Source organism: Prionailurus bengalensis, chromosome B1 (assembly GCF_016509475.1).
Source record: "Prionailurus bengalensis isolate Pbe53 chromosome B1, Fcat_Pben_1.1_paternal_pri, whole genome shotgun sequence".
NCBI classification, from domain to species: Eukaryota; Metazoa; Chordata; class Mammalia; order Carnivora; family Felidae; genus Prionailurus; species Prionailurus bengalensis.
The window spans coordinates 292,809-309,236 of record NC_057344.1 but is presented as its reverse complement, the minus strand read 5'-3'; the positions used below and the strand labels follow the sequence as shown (position 1 = coordinate 309,236).

Sequence of the window (16,428 nt, the reverse complement as noted above, 5' to 3'; positions counted from 1 at the left end):
TGAGCTCCTCTCCAGTTGATTCTGCTGAGATCCCCTCCCCGGGGGAGAAGACGGGAAAACCCTGAAAACGCTTGTCCAACTCTGACACAGTGCCCAGTGCTTTCCTGCCCCTAGCACTTGTCACTCTCCCTCCAGCCCAAGGGTCTGTGAAAATGCCCCACCTTTTGTTTGGGGTTTCCTCAACAGTGAGACCAAGCCCACATTTGTGTTCACCCGATCCGTGATCTGTACAACATCCCAGGTGATGAGGAATAGAACGGGGTGGGGGGTGGGGGAGTCAGAACTTCTGCGGCTAAGGCTCTTGCTTGTGCCACCACAATAAGTCATTATAGGCTTAACTCTTTCATTTTTGACTTGATGCTTTGTCTGCTACTCTGACACCTGGCAACTCAGATGTCTCTCCCCAAGGTCAGCTCAGCTCCTGCCAGGAGAAACACATGAACTGTCCTGGGCCGTGGGGATGAAGAGACGGTGAAATGAGTTCCATGATGGGACTGTGAAAAGGGATGAAGCATCACGTGGGCTGGCAGAGGGTGCAGGCACAGGGAACGCAGACTTTTGAGACTGTCAAGAACTGCTGGCAGAGGGATTAGAAAAACACGACGACAGACATGGGTCACCGGCACAGGGGTTGTAAATACACAGAGGAGGACATGGCGTGGCGATCCTGGAGAACAGATGTGGGCTGCGGGCACATGGGGTGGAGGCCCCGGAGGGCACACACGGCCGACAGCACAGGATTTGAGGAGACAAGAGGGAAGACATAGGACTCAACTAAATCAGTGCTTAGGCGTCCATTTAGAGACTGACATGGACACGGCTGAATACAGGCAAGACTCAGATCCGTCATGTTGGTTTCCTTCTGAGGAAGTAAGAAAAAAAAAAATACAAACGCTGGAATAATACAGAAGGAAGAAAATAATAAAGAGGATAAAATAATGACACAGAAAGAGACAATATAAAAATAAACAAGGGGGACGTTGGTATGGTTAATAATAATATTCATAAACCGGTAGCAAACGTGCTAAGGAACAGAAATGGAGAGTAAACCAGACTACTGATACGAGGTAGTCCAGATATTCTCTACAGAGCCTACAGACATGGACAAGACCAGGACACATTCTGCCCATAACCAGCCCACTTCTCTGCAGGGTCCCTCTCATGGAGCACCGCTTCTTCCCAGGCCACAAGCCCAGGATCCCCACGTAAATGCGCAGTGAAAGGGCACACCCTGGCCAAGTTCCCCCATATCATGTTAAAATCTATCTACAACATGATTCTTTGATATACATACATATATACTCTGATGGATTCCCACAGTCAAGCTAATTAACACATAGACCACCAGTTGGAAATCCGAGTAGAACTTTTGACTTCCCCAGAACTGAGCCACTAATAGCCTAGTGTTGCCTGGAAGCCTTCCCGATAACATAATCGGTCAGTGATCACGTATCTGTAGGGTATGTGTGTTACACACTGTATTTTTACAACAAAGTAAGCTAGAGAAAAGAAATCGATATTGAGAAAATATAAGGAAAATACATTTATAACGTTTTACTGTATTGAAAAAAAGCCACAGGTAAGTGGTCCCATGCAATTCAAACCTGTGTTGTTCAAGGGTCGACTGTGTGTGTGTACACACATACGTACACACATACATAGGTACATACACGTTTGTGTGTACGTGTGGGGTCTTCTCCCACAGCATCCAAACAGGCCTGTGCTTGTCTACGCAACCAAGAAGACATCTACCCTGGGCCCTATTCTCACAAGTCAGCTGCCGGGAAAGAAACCTGGTATGAGACCCATGCGCCCTACAGGGTCTCCCATCAAAAAACCTGAACTGAGCTTCACCTCACTTCAGGGACAAAAAAAGAAGAGAGGAAGTGGCTGTCACCGATGCCCTTCTGCCAGCATCCAAGCACTTTGGCCAGGATCTTGCCCTCATCATCATGCTGACACACAACAGGCCTCAAGTTTGCTCCCGTGACGTTCCCCTGGCTGCCTCTAAACCACATAGCCTGAGCCAGTCCTAACCCAACAGACACAAATCAAGTGTCATAATATGCCCTCAACACTGAACTCACATCCTGCTGCATGTATACGGGGCCAGGACTCTTAAGCTCAGCCTCGAGGCATCCGGCAAGAGATTTGACCAGATGCCCGTCCAGACGCGCCTAAAGCCCCCAAATAAACTAAGACACATTCCATGCCAGATCACCCAGGAGAGCACTCAGAGACCTGATCTGGAGGCTGTCCAGACTCTCCAGTTTCTGTCCACTACAAACGGACTTGGACCAAAAGCAACACCCCACTTGACCAGGAAGACACCAGCCCAGGTCCTGACCACTGACCTCTGGCCTCCAGGCAACAAGGCCTCCCCTGGAATGCTGTCTATACCTGTACCGTGCCTCCTCCTCATTCACCACCCAGCCATGTTCTTGGCCGTCCCTCAGCATGGTCGTCACTGGATAAGACAATGGTTGATGGAGCTCCAGATTCAATGGCGGCTCTCATTCCATCCTCCTGGGAAGCAGGAGCCCTCAGTTTCTTGTTTGCAGACACTGTCCCTCTGTCCCCTCGAGGGTCCTCTGTGAAGACCTCTGGTCTCCTCTCTGAGAAGGACTGGGAGCGAGTGACTTGAGGGGACTGTGAGCGAGTTGACAGGAGGAAGATATACGAACAGCTGTTTCTGGTTGTTCAGTGCTTCCTCAGCTGCGGTATGTGTGCAAATGGCGGAATACTGCAGATAATGCTTGGGGGACACACACACAGACACTGCATGTTTAGTCACGTAAACTTAAACTGTATGTATGTAAACGGAACTTATTAAACTGGCATATAAATTATTTTTAAATTAATGAATTTTATTAAAAATGAGTCAAGGGGCGCCTGGGTGGCGCAGTCGGTTAAGCGTCCGACTTCAGCCAGGTCACGATCTCGCGGTCCGTGAGTTCGAGCCCTGCGTCAGGCTCTGGGCTGACGGCTCGGAGCCTGGAGCCTGTTTCCGATTCTGTGTCTCCCTCTCTCTCTGCCCCTCCCCCGTTCACGCTCTGTCTCTCTCTGTCCCAAAAATTTAAAAAAAAAAAAAAAAAAAAAAAGAGTCAAGTTGTGTGAGTAGGTTTTAAACTGTAATGTAAAGAGAATACTATGAAATTCACCTGCATGTGGTCTGCAAATGATTAAATTTTGATACGATCTGGGAAAAGGACCCATCTATATGGTGTGCGTCTTTTCAGCAGTGTCCTCTCCAGAGACAAGAGTTTTTGACTCTGCTGAAGTGTTTCAGTGGAAACCATGGTGGGGAATACTCCACTGTCTGGTACAGTTTGATTATTAACCACCATTGAAACTGTGTCTTTTAAAAGTTATTTCACTATCAATAAAATTCTTACAAATATGATACACTGTACAAGTATTTTAACTTTGAAGCATTGGAGATCATTTTGTAAATCATTTTCACTCATCAAAGTTTATTTATCTGAGAATAAAAAGGAGCTTGGTAGGACCTGTGTCTTATTAAAAACACTAAACCTTAGGCACAATTCAGCCCCAATGCATCAAGATACGCATATAAACAATATCCCTAAGTGGATCTTACGTATATTAAATTGTGAAAAGCACTGTGTGCAAACCGACTGGCGGGTTTTCTCTGTTGGGTTTTAAAACGTTTTGTTCCCTAGCCACTGCCCTAAAGATACCAATCATTTCTTGTTGGTTTGTTTGTTGGTTTGTTTTGAGGCCTGGGCCTTGAGGTTTGAAGTCTCCACATGATGGTTACGGGCAGCAAAATGTGAGAGCCACTGGAGTTGGTGGTGAAAATACTGCAGCACACGCATGCTGTCTATATTTTCTAACTTTGGAAAATCCCTAACGAGCATCAAGAAAAGTTGTGTGGCTCTGGATGACAAGGATTTCCTTCTGAAGAGCAAGTAACTTCTCCTTCCTCCCTGTCTAGCACTTACCTCAAAGGTGCTTTGGTCTTTGGACGGGAATTTTGTCCATCACGTGCAGGCTGCCTCCTGTAGAGCAAGAAAACGTCCGTGAAAAACACGGGCAAAGGAAAGAAACCCAAGGCTGGACCAGCCCCAAATCCACTGTAACCCATGCAATGGTCCAGTCCCCGCGTTGCTTGGGTCACGGGCTGTTTATGTTTCGTGCCAGACGGTGCTCTCGTCGTCTAAATCCTGCCTCATTACTGTTTCGCAGCTTTTCGCAAAAGCAAAGTAGCATGGCTCTTCATTTCGGGCAATAATGAAAGGGCCTGGAAAAGCACAGGAAATTCCTCTCCCTTCTGGAATCTTTTAACGACCACTGGAGTTAAAGCATTTTAGGGTCTGGTTGGCTCAGTCGGTTAAGCGTCTGACTTCAGCTCAGGTCATGATCTCACGACTCATAGGTTCGAGCCCCGCATCCGGCTCTGTGCTGACAGCTCAGAGCCTGGAGCCTGCTTTGGATTCTGCGTCTCCCTCTCTCTCTCTGCCCCTCCCCCACTCACACTCTGCCTCTCTCTTTTTCAAAAATAAATAAACATTAAAAAAAAAAACTTGAAGGGGCGCCTGGGTGGCTCAGTCGGTTAAGCGTCCGGCTTCGGCTCAGGTCATGATCTCACGGTTGTGACTTCCAGCCGGGTGTCGGACTCTGTGCTGACAGCTCGGAGCCTGGAGCCTGCTTCCGATTCCGTGTCTCCCTCTCTCTCTGCCCCCCCCCGACTCATGCTCTGTCTCTCTCTGCCTCAGACATGAATAAACATTGAAAAAAGTTTAAAAACAAAAAACAAAAAAACCTTGAAATGCTCATGTAAAAGAATAGACATCCATAGCAACTATGCCTGGAACTACTGAAAAGCTAATGTTTCCTTAGTTAACAACAGAGTGACTTATTTCCTGAAAAATACATACTTTAAACGTCTCCATACGAGACACACAATATTCAGAAATAGAGAAAAAAATCATAAATATCTCATATATTTCAAATTATAATAATGGGAGCAAAGATGTGAAAAGATTAAAATACTTTAGAACGGTTCAAGCAAATTGTGGAATGCCATCATCATTCCTCATTTAGAATTCATAAGTCATCTGGACAAGTTCGTTTTCAATACATTTTTTCTTTTTTTTAAGTGTATTTTTGAGAGCGATAGAGCGAGCTATGTGTGTGCACACACAAGTGGGGCAGGGGGAGAGGGAGAAGGAGAGGAGGATGGGGAGAGGGAGAGAGGGAGGGAGGGGGGGAGAGAGAAGGAGAGAGAGAGAGAGAGAGAGAGAGAGAGAGAGGGAGAGAGAGAGAATCTCAACCAGACTCCGCACTATCAGCACAGAGCTCCATGAGGGTATCGAACCCACAAACGGAGAGATCATGATTATCAGCTGGAATCAAGAGGCTGAAGCTTAACCAACTGAGCCACCCAAGCACCCCATCACCTGTACAAATTCTAAACAGGATAAAGCAAATGTAAAGAAGAAAGGAGTTCCAGGCCATGTAGGAGCCCCGGGCAGTGCCTCTGCCTCCTGCGTGGACATGGAGTCTGGTTCCACAGTCTCTCAGCCTGGGCTGCCGGGAGGGTTGTTGGGGGGGGGGGGAGGGGCGGGTGTGCTCACAAGCTGGCTCCCCCCCCCCCCACCCCCGCTCTACCTGCTCCATCCCCTCGCCCACTGGCTGCGGCCACCAATGTCCCCCTGTTCTACCCCTGGTGCCCCCGTGGCCCAGGCCACAACCGACAGCCCTTTACGCTCTTCCTGCTGGATGCCGCTGTCCACCGGGGTCCCGAGCCACCACAGAACCCCTGCTTCTCCTGCTCCACGTCCCCAGCCACCCGGGTCCCCGGCCCCCACAGCCCCCCTTCTCTCATCCGCTCGACGCCCCACCCACCCGGACCCCCGGCCCCCACAGCCCCCCTTCTCTCATCCGCTCGACGCCCCCGCCCTCCAGGGTCCCCGGCTACCAAACCCAGCTGCTCTCAACCCACTCGCAGCAAACACTTAGAAAAAGCAGTTTGTGACATAAGCCCTTTCCAAGCGGTTGAGAAAGAAACATCTCAGCCCTTATCACGTGTCCTCCCAACTGCATGCTTTGACTTGAAAGTAGCTGAAGTACTTAACTTGCAGAACAGAAGCGGCCCGGCACACCTGCGTGGACGCCCCGAGACTCCCCGCGCGGGACCGGACGGGACGGACCGGAAACGCCGCGCCCGGAGCGGAAGCAAGTGCCGAGAGCGCACACACTGGCCCCGCCCCCCCAGCTCACCAAGCCCCGCGACCCCGCGACCCCGCGACCCCGCGACCCCGCGACCCCGCGACCCCGCGACCCCGCGACCCCGCGACCCCGCGACCCCGCGACCCCGCGACCCGGAGGCGCTCTCTGGCACGACCGCACCTGCTCGCGAGTGTGAGCTTCTGGCCTCTGGCTGAGCTCCGCGCTTCGCGGCCCCATCCCGCCTGAGTCCTGGGCTGGGAGAGGCGAGGGTCCCGGATGCCTTGCCGCTGCTTATGCCTGCTAGGGTGTGTTTACGTTCCGGCCGGGAACGCTCCCCTCGGGGGACTGTCTTGATTGTGTCCCTATGAACGCGGGGCTGGGAGCGGGACTGAGGGGAGCGGGCGGGGGAGGGGGTATAGAGGGGTGACCGTCCCTGTGAGTGTGGTGGCGCGCGCTGGAAAGGGAGGGGGGAGGGGGGAGGGGGTGAGGAGGGGGGATGGGCCCCTGTGAACCTGAGGGCGGGGAACCCGGCGGGGGCGGGGGTGACGAGGGGTGACGGGTCCCCGTGAATGCGGGTGTCGGTGGGTGGGGGAGACCCGGTGGGAGAAGGGGTGAAGAGGGGGGACAGGTCCCTGTGCACATAGGTGTGGGCGCGCGCGGGGTCTGGGCCGGGGCCGGGGCGAAGAGGTGTGAAGGGTCACCGGTGTCAACGCGGTGGTGTGCACGGGGAAGGGAGGATGGACGGCGTGGGGGTAATGAGGGGCGGCAGCTTGCAGAGCATGCTGGTCCCCTGGTCTTGACAGCACACTTGGATAGCAAGGGACAGGTGAAGTGAGCAAGAAGCAGTGGGTCCAGTGAGAACAGAAGGACAGGGCGTTAGTGTAGTCACGGAGTGGGGAGACTAGGAGAAGGGGAGACGGAAGGAAAGGAAGATAGGTACCAACATCTTGACGGTTTTTCACCTTCCACATTGACTGTGTCATACTCAGGTGTGAGGCGTCAACAGTTAACCTGCTCTTTATGGTGAAAATATTCTTTGGAACTTAATTTTACACCGTTTCAATGTGCATGCGTTAAGGATAGTGGCTTTTATATTTTTAGCTGTATTTATTTTTGTGTGAGAGAGAGCGCTTTCGTGCACAAGGGACAGGCAGAGAGAGAGGGAGAGAGAGAATCTCAAGCAGGTTCCAGGCTCAGTGCAGAGCCCGAACTGAGGCTTCATCCCACCATGGCGAGGTTGTGACCCGAGCTGAAATCAAGAGTTGGAAGCATAACTGACGCGGCCAGCCAGGTGCCCCTAGTTTTTATTTTTGTATAAACAGTCAAAATTTTGTTTAACCAGCTTGTATAATAAATTTCCTTCATGTGACCTTTTTAAAAATATATATATTGATTTAAATTCAAGTTCATTAACATACATTGTAGCCTTGGCTTCAGGAGTAGAATCCATTGATTACTCTCTTACATATAACAGCCAGTCCTCATCCCAACAATTGTCCTCCTTAATGCCCATCCATGTATCCCATCCCTCCTCCAACCTCCCCTCCAGCAGACTTCAGTTTGTTCTCTTAATTTAGGAGTTTCTTATGGTTGCCTCCCTCTCTGTTTTTCTTATTTTTCCTTTCTTCTTCTATGTTCACCTGTTTTGTTTCTTAAATTCCACATGTGAGTGGAGTCATATAATATTTGTCTTTCTTTGACTTATTTCCCTTTGCATAATACATTCTAACTCCATCCACATTGTTGCAAATGGCAAGATTCTTTTTGATGGCTGAGCAGTATTCCATTGTATGTATCTACCACATCTTCTTTATCCGTTTGTCAGTTGATGGACATTATGCCTCTTTCCATACTTTGGCTATTGCTGTTAGGACTGCTATAAACTTTGGGGTGCATGTGCCCCTTCAAATCAGCATTTTTGTATCCTTTGGATAAGTACCGAGTAGTGGAATTGGTGGGTCATAAGGTAGTTCTATATTAATTTTGTGCGGAACCTCCATATCGTTCTCCAGAGTGGCTGCACCAGTTTGCATTCCTACCAAAGGTGCAAAAGTGTTCCCCTTTCTCCACATTCTAACCAACTTTTGTGGTTTCTTAAACTGTTAATGTAGCCATTCTGATACGTGTGAGATGGTATCACTGTGGTTTTGATTCGTATTTTCCTGATAATGAGTGATATTGAGCATCTTTTCATGTGTCTGTTGGCCAGCTGTATGTCTTCTTTGGAGAAATGTCTATTCATGTCTTCTGCCCATTTTTAACTGGATTATTTGTTTTGGAGGTGTTGTGTTTGATATGTTCTAAATTTTTTTTAAGTTTTTATTTATTTTTGAGACAGAGAGAGACAGAGCATGAACGGGGGAGGGTCAGAGAGAGGGAGACACAGAATCTGAAACAGGCTCCAGGCTCTGAGCTGTCAGCACAGAGCCCGGCGCGGGGCTCGAACTCACGGACCGCGAGATCACGACCTGAGCCGAAGTCGGACGCTTAACCGACTGGGCCACCCAGGCGCCCCGATATGTTCTTTATAGATTTGGGTACTAACTCATTTGCAAATATCTTCTCCCATTGCGTTGGTTGCCTTCTAGTTTTGCTGATTGTTTCCTTTGCTGTGCAGAAGATTTTGATCTTGTTGAGGTCCCTATAGTTCATTTTTGCTTTTGTTTCCCTTGTCTCCAGAGACATGTCTAGGAAAGAAATTGCTGGGGCTGAGGTCAAAGAGGTTGCTGCCTGTTTTCTCCTCTAGAATTTTGATGTTTTCTTGTCTCACAGTTAGGTCTGTCATCCATTTTGAATTTGTTTTTGTGTATGGTGTAAGAAAGTGGTCCAGTTTCATTCTTCTGCATGTTGCTGTCCAGTCTTCCCAACACCATTTGCTGAAGAAATTGTCTTTTTTTATTCTTTCCTGCTTTATTGATGATAGTTGACCATATAGCTGTAGGTCCATTTGTGGGTTCTCTATTCTGTTCCATTGATCCATGTCTGTTTTTGCACCAGTTTCATTCAGTCTTGATGACTACAGCTTTGTAACATAGCTTGAAGTCCAGAATTGTGGTACCTCCAGCTTTGGTTTTCTTTTTCCACATTACTTTGGCTATTTGGGGTCTTTCCTGGTTGCATACAAATTTTAGGATTGTTTGTTCTTGTGCCACAACTGTGCTCCATCTTTTTCTTTGGTGTATGGCTGGGTTTCAAAACCCAGTCTTAAAGTACCTGGCACTTGCGTGGATCCACTCCCCTCCTCCACCTTAGAGCCTCTCCATGATGCTTGATGAAAGGCCTTTGGCTGGCACCTGCAGGGTCTTTTTTCCTTACGGAGGCAAAAAACCCTCTTCACAAAATACTCCAGGAAGGGGACCATTTTCTCCTAGTGTACACCTGGATATCTCTACACCATGCTATATGCTCTGGGGCCAGCTCCCTTCTCTGCAGGAGTGCACAGCACAGCTATGCTCTGGAGAATGTTGCTCACTTCCAAAACCTTCGAATTTGAGCTCCAAGCACAGTTTGGAAAAAAAAAAAAAACAAAACCTGGGATGCTCAGCACTTTTTGCTCCCCATTCCATGGTGCAGAGAGGTTTCCTTCTTGTGCTAACTTGATACTGCATTTTTTAGCCCCTCTCTCTTTCTGTCCCTTTTGTCTCTCCTTACAGAGTGTTCCCTCCCTCTGTGACACCGCAGGTTTTCTCTCCCCCGATTCCCATCTATGCACTTCACACGTGCCATGCCATCTCCCTCAACTATGGAGATAAGCCAGACTGCAAATGTATTTACTGGGTGGTCCAAGTGATCAGACCTCAACAGAACTGTGTTTGAGGGATGAGGAAAACCCAGGGTCTCCCTACTTCTCCACCAGCTTAACTCCTTCCCCCCTTTATGTGATCTCTTAAATTTGTGGGCTGTGAATTAAAGTTTTCAACTAAGTATATGCTCCCTTTGTCCTTTCTCAGCAAATGTAAAGGATGGTCTCAATTATACCTATGTTTTGTTCTATCAAAGCCCATCTGTTCAAGAATACCTCTTGTAGATCTATTTACTTTGGTGGCTATCCTTTATGATTTCCAATGCTAAGAATTAGTTTTTAACTTCATATGTTCTGATGCTTTAATATGTTGTTTTAGAAAAAAGAAATACTTGACATCATTATGATTAAAACCATGAAATAGAAGCTGCTTTTGCTGAGGAGTAAGAGTAAGGAGTAATCTTTGGAAGTAGGGGTGAGAAGAGAGAGCCTGTCCCCGTGGCATTCAGGTCACATTATTCCTGTTAGGGTAGTGCTGGTTGCATTCTGCTGGCTTCTACTGACCTTCTTGCATGTCCCAACACCTGTGAACAATGTTCCAAGGCAGTTGGGTAGGAGAGGACCAAGACTGTTTAAGCACAGAATGCAAGTGTCTGTCCCAAGGAGAGGGGCATCTGGCAATGTGAACTGGGCTTGGGCAAGGAAAAGAAGAGTGCTGAAAGGGATTGAAGAGCCTGGAATGGGTGGGACACTTGGAAGCCCTGAAATGGAGAAATTAAAATCTCTGCCCATCCTCACCTGGAGATCCTAAGCTCAGCATGTATTAGAAGTGTCTTTAGTGTCTGATTTCATGTGAAAGTCAGTTCCTGTTATGTACCTACTGTTGCCAAGTGACATGTGGATTTAACTAGGGTAGGAAGCCTTTCTGAACAAATGAACATAAACAACTAACTTTAGTTCTCCATGTTGAAGATTATTGTCCACATAGGAGTTCCTGTGGAGGATGTCCCAGTGTTTCAGTGGAAAGCAGAGGACTGCATATCCGATGGTGAATTCCTCCGTATGTGTGTGCTTGAGGCACAAGAAGGGGCATATTGATTCCAAGACCTTAAAGGCATAGTCTCAACACTCAGTAATGAGTTAAGAGTGATCTTGCCTGAGAAAGAAGCTCAGACAAGAAGGAAGATGAGCAGGAGTCAAGAATGCCTCTTTCTGGGGCACCTGGGTGGCTCAGTCGGTTAAGCGGCCGACTTAGGCTCAGGTCATGATCTCACGGTCCGTGAGTTCGAGCCCCGCGTCGGGCTCTGTGCTGACAGCTCAGAGCCTGGAGCCTGTTTCAGATTCTGTTTCTCCCTCTCTCTGACCCTCCCCCGTTCATGCTCTGTCTCTCTCTGTCTCAAAAGTAAATAAATGTTAAAAAAAAAAAAAAAGAAAGCCTCTTTCTTAGGAAAAAAATATATTCTCTGCTGATATGTTCTCTCCCTCCTGAAATGCTTTTTTAGGACCTACTAATCTTCAATTCTCAGGTATCCTACCTAACAACATTTTCTTTCAATCATTCATGGTGTTTTCTGAGCCCTCTTCCATCTCCAGATAGATTCCATCTCACTATGAACCATTGACATCAAACTTTGGAAAGTATCTCCATTTGAGGGTGAATCAGTGGAAGGGCTTTAGGATGTATCTATGAATAAGGATTAAAGAAACTGCACAGATAAGTTGTTTATTAATGTGCAGGAATTGCTGGAGAATCCTAAAAAAATAAGATTGATAATGGAAAACCTGAGCTCCTTGACTTTATAATGCATTTCGACGTTAGCAAAGTGAGTCAGTGTGGGTGTAGCCTCAAAATAGTAATTATTTGGAATGAATTGGGAGAATGTAGAAACTGACTATGAAAGTCAAGGTTGCATTTAATCCACATGATGGGATGGGTTTTATTCCACAATTTCTTTTTAAAAATGGAAACAACTTAAATGTCTTAGAGTAGGTGTTTTTAAAAAATAGCTCACAACACCTGCATTCCAAAGAGACATTCGTGGATTTGTAAAGGATCTTCTAGTTGTTGCCTCTGAGCATGATGACTTCTCTGAAGATGTGTGCATGCTTCTATGCTTTGGGCAAGCTGGTTTGAAGTACAGTGCATTCATGTTTTGATAGATTCTGGCAAGACCGCCCCTGCTTAGAGTTGCAGTGATGTTCTTAACAACCACAATGTGGGCTTTTTACTCAACTGTAAACAGGACTCAATATTACATTCTTTATTTTTATGTATATAAGGAAAAATATGGGTCTTATTTATATCTCACTGATTACTAAATAAATGTTGCTAATACAGCTGTGTTTCATAGACATGTCCCTGTCAATTGGTTTTCCTCCTTGGCTCATTTTTCGTGTAATTTTACATATTTCATATTCTGTAGTTTTATCACGCACACAGTCATTTACACAAACATGTGCACTTTGATCTATTTTAGTTATAATTTTTATACATTGAAATATAAATCTTCATGTTATCACCTTTATCTTCCCCTGTTCTGTTATTATAAAAACATTCTGTTGATTTTAGTCTGAGTATTATATCATTTAATATACTAACACGTTATATTTTCTTGATGAACTCATCTCTGTGTCGACACATAATAGTCTTGTTTCTTGTTACAGCTTTTGAGTTAAAGTCCGTTTTATCTGATAAAAGTATAGCTACCTCTGCTCTCTCAGGATTTCCATTGACATGGACTATGTTTTTCTGTTTCACCACTTTGAGTCTGTGTGTGTCTTTAAAACTGAAGTGAATCTTTTGTAGGTAGCATATATTTGGATATTTTTTTAATGTTTATTTTGAAAGAGTGTGTGTGAGCACGAGTGGAGGAGGGGCAGAGAGAGAGGGAGAAAGAATCCCAACAGGCTCCATGCTGTCAGCACATAGCCCAATATGGGGCTCCATCCGATGAACTCGTGACCTGAGCCCAAACCAAGAGTCAGATGGTTAACCGACTGGGCCACCCAGGCGCCCCTGGGAATTGTTTTTAATCCAGTCAGCCAGTATATGCCTTTTTATTGTAGAATTTAATCCACTCACATTTTAAATAATTATTATAGGCAAGGTTTACTAATGCCATCTTATTAGATCTTTTCTGGATGTTCTGCAGTTCTCTTGTTCCTTTCTTCCTGTCTTTGTGTACTGATGATTTTCTGTAGTGGTATGCTTTGATTCCTGCCTTTTTATCTTGTGTATTTTTTGTTGCTGTGTGGTTACTGTAAGACTTACATAAAACATCATTTAGATGTAAGTCTAATGTAAGCTGATAAGCAACTTAACTTTCCCCCTCATGTTTTGTTTTCAGTATCATAATTTCTTTTCATATTGTGTGTCCTTAAAAAGTTATGGTAGCTATTGTTATTTTCAGAACTTTTGTCCTTTAACCTGTATGCTGGAAGTAAGTGGTTAGTGAGTCACTGTATAACTGTATACAGTTAGAATTCTGTATTGTAGAATTCTGCATTTAACTACATTATGTGCTTTTTTGCTTGTTTGCTTTTTGTTACTAGTGTCCTTTCCGTTTCAACTCCCTTCAGCGTTTCTTGTAGGGAAGTTCATGGGTGATGCATTGCCTCAGCCTTTGTATATCTGGGAATGTCTTTCTCTCTCCTTCATTTAGAAAGAGACCTTTGCTAGGTGAAATGTTAAGTTTGGCAGGTTTTTTTCCCCTCAGTACTTTGAGTATGTTAGTCTACCCCCTCCTGGCCTACAAGGTTTCTGCTGAGAAACTCTCACAGTCTTGCTGGGGCAGGGGCTGCCCCATTCAGTGATAAACTTCTTTTCTTGCTGCCTTCAATATTCTCTCTTTGCCTTTGATGTTTGGTGTCTTACTATAGGAGGTCTTAGAAATTTCTTTGGTTAGAATTTTTTTTTTTTTTTAGGGATTTATGAGCTTCATGAACTTGGATGTCCTATCTCTCCCTAGATTTGGGAAATTCTGTCATTATTTTCTTAAATAAGCTGTGTGCCACTTTCTCCAACTCTTACTGTGGGACTTACATAAAGTCTTAATGGTACCCTGTGTTAATATATTCTTTCTTTACTCTTTTTCATTATTTTTGTTTGGTCTCCTCTCATTGGGTGATTTCAAATGACCTCTCTTCTACTCACAGATTCTTTCTTTTGCTTGATCCAGTCTGTTATTGCTGTACCCCATTGCATTTTTTATTTCGTTTATTGTATTCTTCTTCAACGTTTGTTTAGTTCTTAAAATTTCTATCACTTTGGGGCGCCTGGGTGGCGCAGTCGGTTAAGCGTCCGACTTCAGCCAGGTCACGATCTCGCGGTCCGTGAGTTCGAGCCCCGCGTCAGGCTCTGGGCTGATGGCTCAGAGCCTGGAGCCTGTTTCCGATTCTGTGTCTCCCTCTCTCTCTGCCCCTCCCCCGTTCATGCTCTGTCTCTCTCTGTCCCAAAAATAAATAAACGTTGAAAAAAAAAATTTTTTTTTTAAATTTCTATCACTTTAACTTCCCAATTTGTTCATGTACTGATTTCTTCATTCTGTTGAATTGTTCTGTGTTTTCTTGTAGCTCACTGAGATTCCTTCAAATAACTGTTTTGAAGTCTTCTAATGGGAAACTTGCACATTTCCATTTCTTTGTAGTTGTTGCTGGAAAACTATTGTGTGACTTTGGGAGTTTCATGTTTCCTTCATTTTTTATGTTCTTTTACATCTTGTATTTGCTATATCCTTTCTCATACCTTTTCTGTGTATAGTCCTGCACTGCATTTCTTGTCCCCTGTTGTGGGAGCGGGGGTGGAATTCCTGATTGTATGCCTTCTCTTGATACTGCAAAGCCAGATCACATGCAGAGAGCCTCCCTGTTGCTTTCCCTAGTATGGTGCTAAGTGCTTCAGTTTTGTGTTGACTCACAACCCCATAGAGTTGGGCCAGTCTTGTCTGCTTGCTCACTAGTCATCTGCAAGTGCTCACTCTGGACACAGTTGGGAGTGCACTCAAGGTAGTTAACCACATGGTTTGGAGATGTGTACTGAGCACTGGAGGGAACTCATATCAACTGGGGTGTCTAGAAGTGCAGTGTCCCTGGCAGCTTATGGACATGCTTCCTGATAGAGTCTGCTATGGAGTTAGTAGGGTCCACACCTCTTTGAGGTCCTCAAAGAGCTCCATGTGCTCTTCTCACAGGTGCTTCCCAGTTCCAAGTCATGCAGCACATCCCAGTACTGTAGAAAGAACTGGGTTTCTTTGGCAGCATCTCACACAGCTAGAGGAGCATGTCACTCACATGCTGTCCCTTTCCCCCATGGGAGAAGATATGGGCCAGGATGGCCTCTTGGCCACTGAGATGTGCCATCCTGGGGAAGGGTGATAAAGTGAAACTTTGGGCTCTTGTCCTTTTTAATGCATCCAGTCTTCTTTTTTCTTGCTCCAACAGTGTGCTGGAGCTTCTCCGCTGGACTCCTGGATTTCCACACAGGCCCTCTCATCCATGGATGATTGTCCAATCAGTGTTCTTTAAGAGGAAGACAATAGAAAATTATTCTGGCATATTGATGAAGTCTGTTTTCTCAGAAAGTAATATTTCATAACAACAAAATAGGGAGTCCTTTCACAGGAAGGCAAAAAAAGAGGGTACGAAGGAAAGTTTTTATGTTTGCATAAAATTATAAGTAAAAGATCCAGGAAACCCTGAAAAGTCTGCTACAGAAATGACTTTATGCAATCTATTAATCATGTTGAATGTTGAGCTTACTGTTTATTAAGTCCGAAGATCCCATAAGGAGAGGAAGGATGGTGCTGAATATTAGAGTAGCTGGTTAAACAAGGTTTTACTGATTTATATAAAAAATCTAATATCCTTACACCCTGTATATTGAAATGATGCAAAATTGTTTAACAAGGACTGAAGAATATTTCCAGTATATTATACTGAAAAACACTGAGTGCTTTTCATATGTGACACAATAAATTTTGAGGGAGAAGTAATTTAGAACAATTTTTAAAATGTAATGATTATGGCATCCGCCCCCTTTGTCCCCTGTGCTGCTGTTGTTTAAGGCCTGCTTCTATTCTGTCCTCTTCTATCTCTGTTCTTCCCATTTTTATCTATTTTCATTTATCCCACGGATTCTTGTCCATATCACTTATTTTTTTTAATGTTTATTTATTTTTGAGAGAGAGAGGCAGAGCACGAGCAGGAGAGGGAAAGAGAGGGAGACAGAATCCAAAGCAGGCTCCAGGTTGCTGTGCTGTCAGCACAGAGCCCGATGTGGGGCTTGAACCCACGAACTGTGAGATCATGACCTGAGCCAAAGTCGAACACCCAACTGACTGAGCCACCCAGGTGCCCCGTCCAGATCACTTATTTTGCTCCCATTGTATCTTCATGAGTTCTTTGGACCCACTCTCCCCCACCACCCAACCTTTATTTTACTCTCTTTCATTCCACCTCACTTTCTCTGACTTATTCTGTCTCACTTGTTTTCC

The 16,428-nt window shown here is 45.6% G+C and overlaps 2 long non-coding RNA genes across 2 annotated transcripts; one reads left to right on the top strand and one right to left on the bottom strand.

Moving 5' to 3' along the window:
• Positions 1 to 984: 984 nt before the first annotated feature.
• LOC122469858 lies at positions 985 to 7,198 on the bottom strand. Its single transcript, XR_006293743.1, has 3 exons — positions 6,376 to 7,198; positions 3,966 to 4,022; positions 985 to 2,755 (listed from the first exon to the last, which is right to left on the bottom strand). It is a non-coding gene; the product is annotated as an uncharacterized LOC122469858 (long non-coding RNA).
• On the top strand, positions 6,393 to 15,927 carry LOC122469870. Its single transcript, XR_006293754.1, has 2 exons — positions 6,393 to 6,500; positions 15,377 to 15,927. It is a non-coding gene; the product is annotated as an uncharacterized LOC122469870 (long non-coding RNA).
• Positions 15,928 to 16,428: the final 501 nt, after the last annotated feature.